Source organism: Hevea brasiliensis, chromosome 18 (assembly GCF_030052815.1).
Source record: "Hevea brasiliensis isolate MT/VB/25A 57/8 chromosome 18, ASM3005281v1, whole genome shotgun sequence".
Classification (NCBI taxonomy): Eukaryota; Viridiplantae; Streptophyta; class Magnoliopsida; order Malpighiales; family Euphorbiaceae; genus Hevea; species Hevea brasiliensis.
In genome coordinates, this window is record NC_079510.1 from 47129663 (window position 1) to 47143325 (window position 13663).

Consider the following 13663-nt stretch of genomic DNA (forward strand, 5'->3'; position numbering starts at 1 on the left):
TAAAATTATTATAATTTTATATAATATGATATATATAAATTAGTTGGATATATACATTCGCAATAGTAAAACCCACTTTTCATTATTTTCAGCAAGGCATGTAAAAAAATCTGAACCCACGATATATGAGCTAAGAAAAAATCGCAAAGTCTTCTAAATAGGTTGTAAATTTAAATTAATGAAATTATTTTTTAAAATGTAAATTTAAAAACTTTTATAATAATTTTTCATTATAATTCAATTTTTTAATCAAATTAATTCGCTGAAATCCAAAACGCGTAGAATTCAGAAATTTTATTATTATTATTATTATTATTATTATTATTATTATTATTATTTGTTAAAATTTCCTTAAAATTTGAAATTTTCACCGAAAAGAGAAGCTATTGAAATATGCTAAAAGCAGCCTTTTTTGAATTATCATTTTCCAAATGCATACTAAATACAGAAAAAAAAGGAGAAATTATAATGTATCCAATCCTGCGCATCAAATGCATGCATTCAGCTGAAAGATCAAATCTTACTTTTTTTATTTTAATTTATTATATAATATAAATTTATTTATTAAAAATAAATTATAAATTAGAATTATAAATTTCAAATATAATTTTAATAAATATAATATTTTTAAATTATAATATTTAAATATATAAATAAAAACAAATTAATTTTTAATAAAAAAATAATATATTATTATATTTTTTTTAATAATATATGATTCCATTTCTTATTAATTAAAATTGACTATGTTAAAAAATATTTTATAATTATTTGAAAATTATGAATATACAAAGTACATGTCAGGAGTGTCCTTTTAGAATTATTTAATGAAAAAAATTTAATCTCAATATATATAAATTGAATTAATAATAACTAAAAAAAAGGATACAAAAATGATTTTTAAAAATCTTATTATTATTAATATTATTATTATTAGATTAATATCAACTTTCATAATATAATATGAATAAAATAATATTAACAAATTTATTAAAAGAAATGGATGGAAAATTAGATGCATTTTTTTTATTATAAGTCTTATTAAAAAAAAAAAAACTAAACATCACGTTTGTTTGCTTTTTATTTAAGGAGAAATAATTTTAAATAAAATTATTTTGTACAATAATATTTATTATTTTTAAAAAATATTGTCACGACCCATCCTATGGGCCGGACCGGCACTAGGACCTGGGCCAGCCTAAAGCCCCCGAGGCCCGTAGTAAGCCTTAACTATTCATTAACCCAACTCTAAGGCCCATTTGGGCCCAATTTCAAGAAAACAAACGGACAGAGTCCGGCCATAAAATGGACTTTCCAACGGGGAGTTTTTGACTCACCCGACCTGTAAACACAATAAATACTCAATTGGGGAGCTCAGCTCACCCTCCACATACTCATCAACATAAAATAAATGGGAGCTCAGCTCCCTCATCCAATCCATCAACATGCATAACATATTTAAGTTTACAGGTCCAACATGATAAAAATATTACAGACCAAATTCAAATAAATACTGCTAACACATGCGGAAATTCTAGGAGTAATTAAAATTACACAATATTGATAAACAACCTGCGAGGTAGAAAAGCAGGTTAACCCAGAAACAAATATCCTCCTGTGGCCTGTAAAAATTTTTGAACAGGAGTGAGCGTTCGACTCAGAGAGTAAAATATCAATCTTAACTATAATCTCTATAACTATCTGAAACTAATGCAACTCAGAGTGAAATGCAACATCAACACCATATTCACATCATAGCATCAAAAAGGTAATTTGGAGCACTCACACACCTGTAACATCATTCATAGTATATGGAGCCGATCCCCTATACGACTCTCTTAAATCCAATCTGTGCCAAAGAACTCAAATTCGGACTTCCACTTAAATACCAAATCGGGTCCCAGAAGAACTCAAGCCGTGTCTACCCCAAGGACCGGTCCCAATGAAGAACTCAAGCCGTGTCTACCCGTCCTATCCATAGTCCACACCACATCACACGACGCCAACGCACGCACACCGCCTCCAAATTACCACAACAACACTCATGGCACATTAACAGCTTATCAATGCAACATAATTCGTGCCTAGAGTTTAACTACATAAATATATGCATATAAGTGATGCATGGGCATGCCGAACATATAATAATATCGAAATTACGATTAAAATTAATATTTTACTCACGCACTTGACGACAAATTACCGTGGGCCGGGCGGAGGAAGAAGGTCATCCGGCCACCACGACAATCATATTACATTTATTTAATACAATCGACTCAATACAACAAGGAAAAAGACCAATTACGTCATAAGTCGTCGAAAATCGGCAGAGTCTCCCTATACCTAGGACCTACCCGACCGCAAAAGGGCTAAAAACGCACTTCTATATTCACAATCCACATATCAACAGTTCAATCATATCACACAGCCCCTCCCCGCCCATCAAATCAATCACCCATCACAATACGCAAAATTTCAATTTAGTCCTTATTATTGATCATTTTGCAAACTGCCCAAACAAGCTCTAAAAATTATAAAACTTTGCCTCATGTCCATAGCAATATTACTAAGCTATTGCAAAAAGAATCGTAATTTTCTAAGCTACCACGAATATTTTATGGATTTTTAATCCTATTTAAGAACTATAAAATTTCGTAAAAACAAGGTTCTGGTTTAACTTTTCCGATTCAGACTTCGGAACGCGCTCGACGCCCGACAATGGGGCTAGCCAAAACCTCGATCCACGGGAACTTTTCCAGAACGGTCCGTTCGCCTAATTTTGCGCATCGGTCAACTGTCGAATTTCCGCGAATCGAGGATACCTACACGAAGCCCATAACACGGGGGTTAGTACATAAATTTTTCAGAATTTTCTAAGCTCATTTAATGCTCGAAAATACACTGCGAAGTTCCGTGGGACCCACCGAAAAACGGTGTCGGAAAAATTCGAAATTTATGTCGTTGCGAAGCTCTCGACGAATGGAGCGTGCTGGTGGCCTCGGTTTCCTCGTGGGATTCACGGTTTTCGAGAAATTTAGCCCAAAAGTCGAAATGGGCTAAAATCTTCCCGAGCAAAAATCGGACAATCCGCTTGATGGATTTCGGCGTTCTTGGTGTCTATGGAAAGCTCTCGCCGAGTAGATGGTTTTGGACACAAGACCCGGTCCAATCGGTGACCGGATCGGCCGGATTTGGCCGAGGAAGCTGAAGCGGCGCGGCGCGCGCAGGGGACCTTCGCGCGGCGTCATTGCTCAGGCGCTACTGGCCGATGGCCGAGAGTGAGCGCCGGCGAGGGGAGGACGCAGGGGAGGGGAGGAGAGAGAAAAGAGAGAGAGAAGGGGAGAGCGTCGCGCGCGGGAGGAAGAGGAAGAAAAAGAGAAGAGACCTGTCCGATTCGACCGGTCCGATCCGGTCCGGTTCGATTCGGCCGGTTCGATTCGAAATACAAAATTTTGAATTTTTACTCTGTCTCGGGACCGAAAACGAGGTCCAAAAATTCCGAAAAAATTCCCGAAAACTCAGAAAAATACGTAGACTCCAAATATATTTTTAGTTTTGCCACGTGGTCTTTGCCACGTGGTCTTTAAATTAATTTTTAAAAATCATCAAAGTTTATATTTTCGGAAAATCGAACCCGATTTTTGAAATCCGAAAAATCTCAAAAAAATTCCTAAAATTCAAATAAAATTAAAATACCAAAAATACTCATAAATAATAAAATTTGGGGTGTTACAAATATAGACTAATAAATTTTTATATGTTCTAAATAAATATAAATTTATGTTATTATAAAATGAAATATGACTATCCTTAATATATTTATAAATTAATATTTATTGTGTTCAATATAAATTTATATGAATTGAGATTTAAATTAAAATAATATAATTAATGTTTTAGAATTTATTTATTTATGTTATTTATATATATAATTTATTTCATAGGCTGATTTTCCACGAGATTAAATTTTATAAGGAAATTAATAATGCAAAATATTGATATAATTTAATAATTAATTTTAATTATGAAAAATGCATTTAAGCTAACAATCTTAATTTAATTATATTTTTATGGTATTAAAATTTTTTATATCATAAATAATTTAAAACTATTTTTTTAACCAATTCAAAAGTTTATTATTTATATATTATAAATTATATATTTTTTCTACACTAATAAATATGATTAGAAATATGACGACCCATCCATGGATGGCCATGGACAGAGAAGTTTGGGGCAGGAAGCAGAAGACTTGTAGGATTGCCTTTTGGTAGAGGCCAAGTCTTTGGCAGGACTCGTAGACTTCTTGCGCTTTTCGTTTTTTTAGTCGACTTCGCTGTGGAAAATTGGTCCGTTGTGGAAAATCTGTGCACGCAGCTGGGCATTTATATACACTTAATTAAAAAAATTAATAAATTAATTTAACAATATTTAAATTATATTATTAATTTTGTCTACTATAAAGTGAAATCGGAAATTAGATTACATTAAATAAGTATAAACTAAAAGTTAATATAAACATACATTTAATTTATCTTGAAAAAGTAAAATATATATTATAAAAATTATGAATAAATTTAATATTTCATATTTACATGCATATATAACTAAAAAATTATGCTTTAAAGACTAGTATAACTTTAAATTTTTAACTAAAATTTTAGATTTAAGTAATAGTAATATTTTATAATAAAAATTACTTAAAATAAAATTTTCAAAATACTAAAACTATTTATATCAATACAGAAAAAAATTGATATATACTTTATGATATAAAAAATTATAAAATATAAAAATAATTTAGTAATTTAAGTTAACAAAATAAATTATTGGCATAATTAGTTATTCATAGCATAATTTAAAAAAGTCAAATGACAATCATGAAATATATGAGTTCATTGCTCTTTCGTATTGAATTGCCCTAATAGTAAACGCAGAATGGAGCAGTGGTAGGGTTCGGGCGATTGGCTGTGAAGCCCAATAAGCCGTTTCTACGCATATCAAACACTACTCCATAGTCTATTCAACAAAAACAAATGTATTGAAAAAAAAAAAAAAAAGCTCAAAAAATGATCTGAAGCAAGGATCACTCCTTCATCCTTACAAGAAATTGGGATTATGGTGGAGATTTTTCATCGAAGAGCAAGGTGGGGCAGATGTCTCTGTAGGAAGTTTTCGTTTTTTTTTTTTTTTTTTTTAATTTAATTTAACTTATTATTATATAATATAAATTTATTTTTTAAAAACTATATTATAAATTAGAAATATAAATTTTAGATATAATTTTAATAATATAAATATTTTTTTATTAAATTATAATATTTAAATATAAAAATAAATTAAAACAGATAAGAAGTTAATAATAGGAAAAAAAATGCTAATTCAACTACTAAATTTTATGCATAGTTTGATGCTCGAAAACTCACATTACAATTATCAATTAAACCAGCACACAAGTAAGCATAACGTAACCTTGAATGGATCGAAGGAAAATATAAACCAGAAGTCTAAGGCACAAAAAGAAATAGAAAACCATTATTTATTACAAAATCATCATTCTTCACCTTGGTCCCTGATAGAATAAATGGCGATGATGGAGCTGTAACTCTGCCTCTTTTCTTATTGCTGCTGTTGCCGTTGGATTATGGATGTTGTAGTCTAGGTCAGCTTCCACATCCATACTGCCTTCTAAGACACCTTGGTCCAACTTGCAGAGACTATTAGTTTCAACACAGAGCTTTCCTCTATAACAATAGTTATTTAACCATAGCCTAGTTTATCCATAACAATTATTACAAGTATTACTCTCCCAACTTCAGAATATGAAAACTACTCACTCATGGTGAGTTCAGCAAACATCATGATAAAAAGGTAAAGACAGTAAAAAGAAATCATATAGAAGAAATAAAAACAATAAAAAGCCATTTAAGGACATGGAATGAAGGAACCAAAGAGAGTTTGCAGCTTTGATCTTGTGGAACTTCAGCTAGAAAACTCCTCTTGATACTGATGTTCTTCTCCTCAAGACGGCTAGAGAGAGTGCAGAATGCGAGTCTCTTTAAAACTCCTAACCCTCTTTTGGATGTTTTTTCTTTCTATTTATAATAGCTATTCTAGGGTTAGGTCATTTTGAGTCCCAAAAGCCTTAGGAGTCTGATTTGAATGTGTAAACAAGAGCAGGAATTCGGGTTTGAAAACTAGCTGCCGCATGGTACACGGCCCAGGGCTGTGTAACTTACTGGAGTGTAATTACAGAGTCTTGCATTGCCATAGAGACTTACATGGGTCTGTTCTGGCTACACGGGCCTGGTTACACGGGCCGTGTACTTTTGTTCTCAGAAAGTTCTTCAAGCTTGTGTCGGCAGAGACTTACACGGGTCTCCGCAGATTACACGGGTCGAATTACACGACCCGTGTACTGTTGTTTCTCCATTGGCTCTCTGGCTTTCGTCTGGCAGAAGGTTACACGGGTCTATGGCTTTGCTTACACAGCTCGTGTACTTTGTATCAGTAGAAATTCTGAGTCTTTTGACCTCTCCAAGCTTTCTTTTTGCACTCCTATACTCTGGAGCTTCATCCAAACACCTGAAATGATGCAGAAAATATGAAATTAAGGGCTTGACAATAGAAATTATAAAAACTAATGAAATCAACTACTATGCATGAGATTACTTACCTAAATGCTGTGAGATAGTATACAATTGTGCTTAAAAACATCTATACAATTCAAGTGCATCAAATACCTCCAAACTCAAACTTTTGCTTATCCTCAAGCAAAACAAAACTCTGCTTTAAAACATATTTCAGGGGATAACTTAGGAATATAACCAACAATTTAATAAGCACAAAATTGGACTCTTCCAACCTTCATAACAATTACCCTCTTTCAAGGCATAAGGGTTCTAATAGCTGCCTATTTGGAACTTCACCTCTTTTCATGGTGTTTCAACTAATTATTCATCTTTGCAAGGCCATTAATAAGTCATAAGTAACCTGTTTTATCAGGATAAACTTGAGAAACACTTACTCTCCCAAATTTGCCTCTTTTGTTGATAATTATGATGAAGTGACTCAATTCCAACTTCATAGGCATATCTTAATTTCCTATCTCCACTAATGTGGCATACACTTTTCAAAAGATCAAAAGGTCATTAAAATGGTTGTAATGGGGCTAAAGGGATAATGACTTGATTGCCAATGAAAGGTTTATAGAGAATGCAAATATGAGGATAGCATTTATGCATAAAATACCAAGTATACTAAGTTTAGTCCATTGATTTTGTATAGAGAAGAGGGGCTTTTAATTTTTTTTTTTTATAGTGCCAAGCATACTTCCATGATACTTATCTTGAGACTTCTTTTTTTTTTTTTTTATGTCCCTTTTGTCCTCTCCCCCCCAAACTCATTGCTTTTGCTTGGTTGGAAAGGTAAATTTTTCTTTGATTTCAATTGCACACTTGCACTCTTTCTTGAGTTTTACATCCTCTCTCCATTTTCTTTTTGCACTTTAATACACTCTTTACTTATGTATTTAGCTTCCTTAAAAGGGTAGGTATGTGTTTAGGCTAGGGGTTAGGTAAATAATATGGGTAAGCAAGGAAAAAAATCTAAGGGATAAATATAGGCTTCAAGTTGGCTATAAGGGATATACATTTTAATTAGGGGTGGCTAAGGCTTAGTGAGGCTATAGCAAAGAATGCCTTAATCATTTTTTCATCAAGCATATGCTAGGATTTCGCCTTGATAGGTCCAAGAGATATATTCTAGAGCTGCTAAGGCATTTTTAGGCTTGTTTGTATTTCAAAAAAAAAAAATTCTCCTAATTTTACAAGTTCAATGTGACAGATTAATGGCTATGAAGGGGTTTAACTAGTCTAGTTCCACTAAAGAGATTAGGTTCTTCACAGACAACATGTTAGAATCCCTTTTTGCCTATCCAGATACGTTCATTTCTCTATACCGTGGAGTCCAATTATTTGCTTACTAGAAATTGGTTATAGTTCTAAGTTTCACAATTCAAAGTTTAAAATTTTCACAAATTTTCAATATTTTTCTAGAATTTTGATACACAAGAATATTATAGCTGAATTTAAACAATATAATGATATGCATGTAATGATATGCAATGTACTTGTACCCCCCCCCCCCCCCAAAACTCAAACCGAACATTGTTCTCAATGTTAACATAATATGCAAAATTAGAGAAAACGTACACAAATTATAAGAAAGCATACTATTTATTAAGCATGGAAAAGTTCGAACATAGAGCAAATAAAAGAGACCTATGATTTCAGTTTAGGACTAAGGTATTCAAGATTTTACAATAAAGAACATATCCTATAGTCCTAGGTCTAAAAGGTCTCTGATGGTGATGATGGTGATGCTGGCGTTGCTGGCTCCTCTTCATCGAGCCTCTCCATTAGCAAGTCCAACTTGTTGTGGGCTTCCTAGAGGCTATCCTCGATTGCTCGCATCCTGTTGTCGATTGTGGTCTCCATGCGCTATAGGTATGCGAGTACCAGGTCTGTGGGTAGTGGTGTGTATAGAGGCACTCGAGCGGGGGACTCCTGATACATAGGCTCTTGGGCTTCCGCCTGTGGCTGCGAAGTCTCTCCAGTCCTTCTTGTGCTTCGTCTCTCCAAGGGATGGCATTCCCTTCGGCATCCAGCAGGTAGTAGGTGTTGCCCACCTTCTTACATATCCCCATGGATATGCAGATGATTTGATCTATTCTTGATGTTCCACTGACAGAGCGTAGCCTGTGATGTCCTGGAACAAATCTGAAGTGGAGGGCGATGGTTGTGATAAGGCCACCAAGCACAATGTGCCCAGTCACCTTCAGAAAAGTACCTTGCTCATATCCTAGCTAGCTTTTGGCTTGAGAATCGTCATGGGGTTCATGAAGACCACTGGTTAGTTTGCTTAACTAAAATAGTGGAGCAATTTTCAAGTTTAACCTTTTATTTCCTCCTATTTATGCATCTACATATTATAAAGTGCCCAGATAGATTAAACAAAGTTCTGAAATATGCATGACACTAGTTTAAAGCACACATAACTAATCATTTCACCATTAAATCAAGCCTAAATGATTTATGCAGGAAAAAATTGCTCTATGATATGGTGAAGAGGGAAAATCGATCATTAAAGTTACTATTATCTTGCCTAAAATCTCAAAAATTCAATCTAAAATAGAAAAGTCATTTTAAGGACAAAGCACTTCTTTCCGAGAGTTAATATAGAATCATAAATCAAGCTTATAAGAACAATTTTTTTTTAAACAAGTAAAAAGATTGTAGCAACAAATTTCTCCTCCCCCACACTTAAAACTTACATTGTCCCCAATGTAAAACCCAAATGCAAAAGAAAAGAAAAAAAAGCTAGAAAATAAAATAAAATAAGGAAAAGAAAATAAATCTGATTGTGGCTAACAAGCCACCCATGGGTTGCCTCCCAAGAAGCGCTTTTGTTTATCGTCGTTAGCTCGACATGGCAAAGCTCCTTAATCCACTGAATGCTCCTGAAACCCCTCATAAAATGGCTTGAGTTCATGACCATTGACCTTGAACACTGTGTTAGTTCCTAAACTTTGAATTTCAACTGCACCATAAGGAAACACATTAGTAACAACAAAGGGTCCAATCCAAAGAGAATGCAACTTACCAAGCATCAGCTTCAATATGGAATTATACAATAAAACTTTTTGCCCAATCACAAACTGCTTCCTTAGTTTGTCATGGAATGCCTTTGTCTTTCTTTATAGATCCTAGAATTCTCATAAGCCTTAAGGCGAATTTCCTCTAACTCATGCAAATGTGATTTTCTTTCTAACTCATCCTCCAAGCTTAACTCAAAAACATCCTGCACAAATGTATCAACAACATCAATAGAAAAAACAGAATGATTATCAGTAGGATACTCTATGGCATCAAAGATATTAAATTTGACAGTCTCTCCATCAAACTCTATAGTTAAGGTACCCTCATCCACATTAATTTTTGTCTTGGCAGTTTTTAGGAAAGGTCTTCCAAGCAAAATCAAAGCTGAATTTGATGTGGGAACACTATCCTCCATATCCAGAATGTAAAAATCTGCAGGAAAAATCAACTTTCCAACCTGCACCAACACATCCTCAACTACTCCCAATGGGTAAGCATTAGAATGATTAGCTAACTGAATAATGACACGGTTTCTTTCAAAGGACCCTAATTTAAAGTTTAAAAAACTGAATTTGACATAACATTAATAGATGCTCCTAAATCTGCCATTGCACGTTTAAATTTAGAATCACCTATTCTGCAGGGAATAGAAAACGAACTTGGATCCTTACACTTAGGGGGTAATTTTCGCTGAATCAATGCTGATACATTTTCCCCCACACCGATCTTCTCATTATTCCTCAACTTACGATTTGTAGTGCATAATTCCTTAAGGAATTTAGCATACCTGGGGATTTGTTTGATCGCATCAAATAAGGTATATTGACCTCTACCTTCCTGAAGGTCTCCAAAATTTCTTTCTCTTGTTCTTCTTTCTTTGTCTTAGCCAACCTGCAGGGAAATGGAGGGAGAACATAATTATTAACCTTATTCAGTTTAGGTTTAGTATTTACCTCAACTTCAGGAACTTCAGACTCTTTTTCTCCTTGCTTCTTCTTTTTTATTGGCTCATGTGGAGTCTGGTTATCAACTTCTTTCCCACTCCGCAACAGTATTGCACTTGCATTTTTTCTGGGGTTCATGACTGTTTGTGATGGAAGCTTTCCAGAACCTTGAGTTTCCAGCTTACTCACAGATGAGGCTAACTGACCAATCTGCCTCTCTATGTTTTGAATGTTATTTCTGGTCTCCTGTTGAAACTGTTGGGTATTGTTAGCCAAAGCCTTAACAATTTCATCAAGTGACATACCTTGATTTGAGGGAGGCGGAGGTGAGATTCACTTGTCTCTGCTGCTGGTATCGGTTTTGCACCGGTTGATTCCCATAACTCAGATTGGGATGATCTCGCCATCCTGGATTATAAGTATTCAAATAGGGATCATACCTGCATTGTGGCTGTCCATAATGTCCTACTGCATTAGCATGTTGCATTAATTCATCCTCTTGTAAAGCAGGACACATGTCAGTAGCATGACCCGAACCCGAACAAATTTCACATACCTTAACAGTTTGCATGTTCCCTATAGCCAACTGCCTCACCAAAGAAGTTAAATAAAAAATTTATTTCTCAAGGTTAGATGTACTTATCTCATTAACCTTCATAGGAATGTGATCCATTCTCATTTCAAACTGTTGAGAATTTGCTGCCATGTTAGCAATCAGCCTCCTTGCCTCTTCTAGTGTCTTGTCAACCAAAGCTCCTCCACTAACAGCATCTATCATACTGCGGTCTATTGGTAGAAGTCCCTCATAGCAATACTGAATCAAAAGCTGCTCACTTATTTGATGATGGGGACAGCTTGCACACAGCTTCTTAAATCTCTCCCAATACTCATACAAACTGTCTCCATTGTACTGCCGGATGTCACAAATTTCTTTTCTTATGTTGGCAGCACGGGAAGTAGGAAAATATTTCTCCAGAAATATCTGCTTCATCCCATTCCATGAGTTGACAGAACTAGAAGGAAGGTAATACAACCAATCCTTAGTTATGCCCTCCAGTGAGAAAGGAAAAGCCCGAAGCTTGATTTGATCTTTTGAAACTCCTTGAGGTTTCATGCTGGAACACACAACATGAACTTCCTTTGAATCAAAAACTTAGCCACTCATGTTCATGGCTTACAGAAAATTGAAGAAAATAAAGAAGAAAACTAAAAAGAGAATGGAGAAAAAAGGTCTTCTATGGTGTTTGAAGCTGCTGAATTGGATCCTTGTGTCGGCTGCTGCCTCTTCTATTTATAATAAATGGTTTAGGGTTAGGTTTTTAGAGTCTGTCAAAAACTGCAACTGGAGCAAAATCAGGGAACTGATTGTCGACGGATACACGGCCCGTGTATCACTATACGGCTCAGGGCCGTGTAACTTACTGGAGCTGAATGGGTATGTCTTACATTAGCACAGAAGGTTACACGGGTCTCCAGGATTTACACGGGTTAAGTTACACGGCCCGTGTACTTTGTTTCTTCCTCGGTTCTCTGGATTTCTTCTGGCAGAATGTTATATGGGTCTGTAGTTGTACTTACACGACCCGTATACTTTGTATCAACAACACTTCTCAATCCTTCGACCTTTTCAAGTTTCTTTCCACACTTCTATGTTCTAGGACTTCACCAAAACCCTAAAAAATACAATAAGAGTCAAATTAATGCAAATGCTTTATAAACATATGCCTAATAGATAATTATACTTTAATCAACTGAATTAGGCATAAATAAACCATAGAAACATTAAATGTGATAGAAGCAAAATTAATAAATTATACACTTATCAATATGCTAAAAGCAGCCTTTTTTGAATTATCATTTTCCAAATGCATACTAAATACAGAAAAAAAGGAGAAATTATAATGTATCCAATCCTGCGCATCAAATGCAAGCATTCAGCTGAAAGATCAAATCTTACTTTTTTTTTTTTATTTTAATTTATTATATAATATAAATTTATTTATTAAAAATAAATTTTAAATTAGAATTATAAATTTGAAATATAATTTTAATAAATATAATATTTTTAAATTATAATATTTAAATATATAAATAAAAACAAATTAATTTTTAATAAAAAAATAATATATTATTATATTTTTTTTAATAATATATGATTCCATTTCTTATTAATTAAAATTGACTATGTTAAAAAATATTTTATAATTATTTGAAAATTATGAATATACAAAGTACATGTCAGGAGTGTCCTTTTAGAATTATTTAATGAAAAAAATTTAATCTCAATATATATAAATTGAATTAATAATAACTAAAAAAAAGGATACAAAAATGATTTTTAAAAATCTTATTATTATTAATATTATTATTATTGGATTAATATAAACTCTCATAATATAATATGAATAAAATAATATTAACAAATTTATTAAAAGAAACGGATGGAAAATTAGATTCATTTTTTTTATTATAAGTCTTATTAAAAAAAAAAAAAAACTAAACATCTCGTTTGTTTGCTTTTTATTTAAGGAGAAATTATTTTAAATAAAATTATTTTGGACAATGATATTTATTATTTTTAAAAAATATAGACTAATAAACTTTTATATATTCTAAATAAATATAAATTTATGTTATTATAAAATGAAATATGACTATCCTTAATATATTTATAAATTAATATTTATTGTGTTCAATATAAATTTATATGAATTGAGATTTAAATTAAAATAATATAATTAATGTTTTAGAATTTATTTATTTATGTTATTTATATATATAATTTATTTCATAGGCTGATTTTCCACGAGATTAAATTTTGTAAGGGAATTAATAATGCAAAATATTGATATAATTTAATAATTAATTTTAATTATGAAAAATGCATTTAAGCTAACAATTTTAATTTAATTATATTTTTATGGTATTAAAATTTTTTATATCATAAATAATTTAAAACTATTTTTTTTACCAATTCAAAAGCTTATTATTTATATATTATAAATTATATATTTTTTCTACACTAATAAATATGATTAGAAATATGACGACCCATCCATG

General features: G+C 32.6%; 1 non-coding gene across 1 annotated transcript; it reads left to right on the forward strand.

Annotated features, from left to right (window-relative positions):
- Nucleotides 1–11439: 11439 nt before the first annotated feature.
- On the forward strand, nucleotides 11440–11546 carry LOC131176175 (small nucleolar RNA R71). Its single transcript, XR_009146300.1, has one exon. It is a non-coding gene; the product is annotated as a small nucleolar RNA R71 (small nucleolar RNA).
- Nucleotides 11547–13663: the final 2117 nt, after the last annotated feature.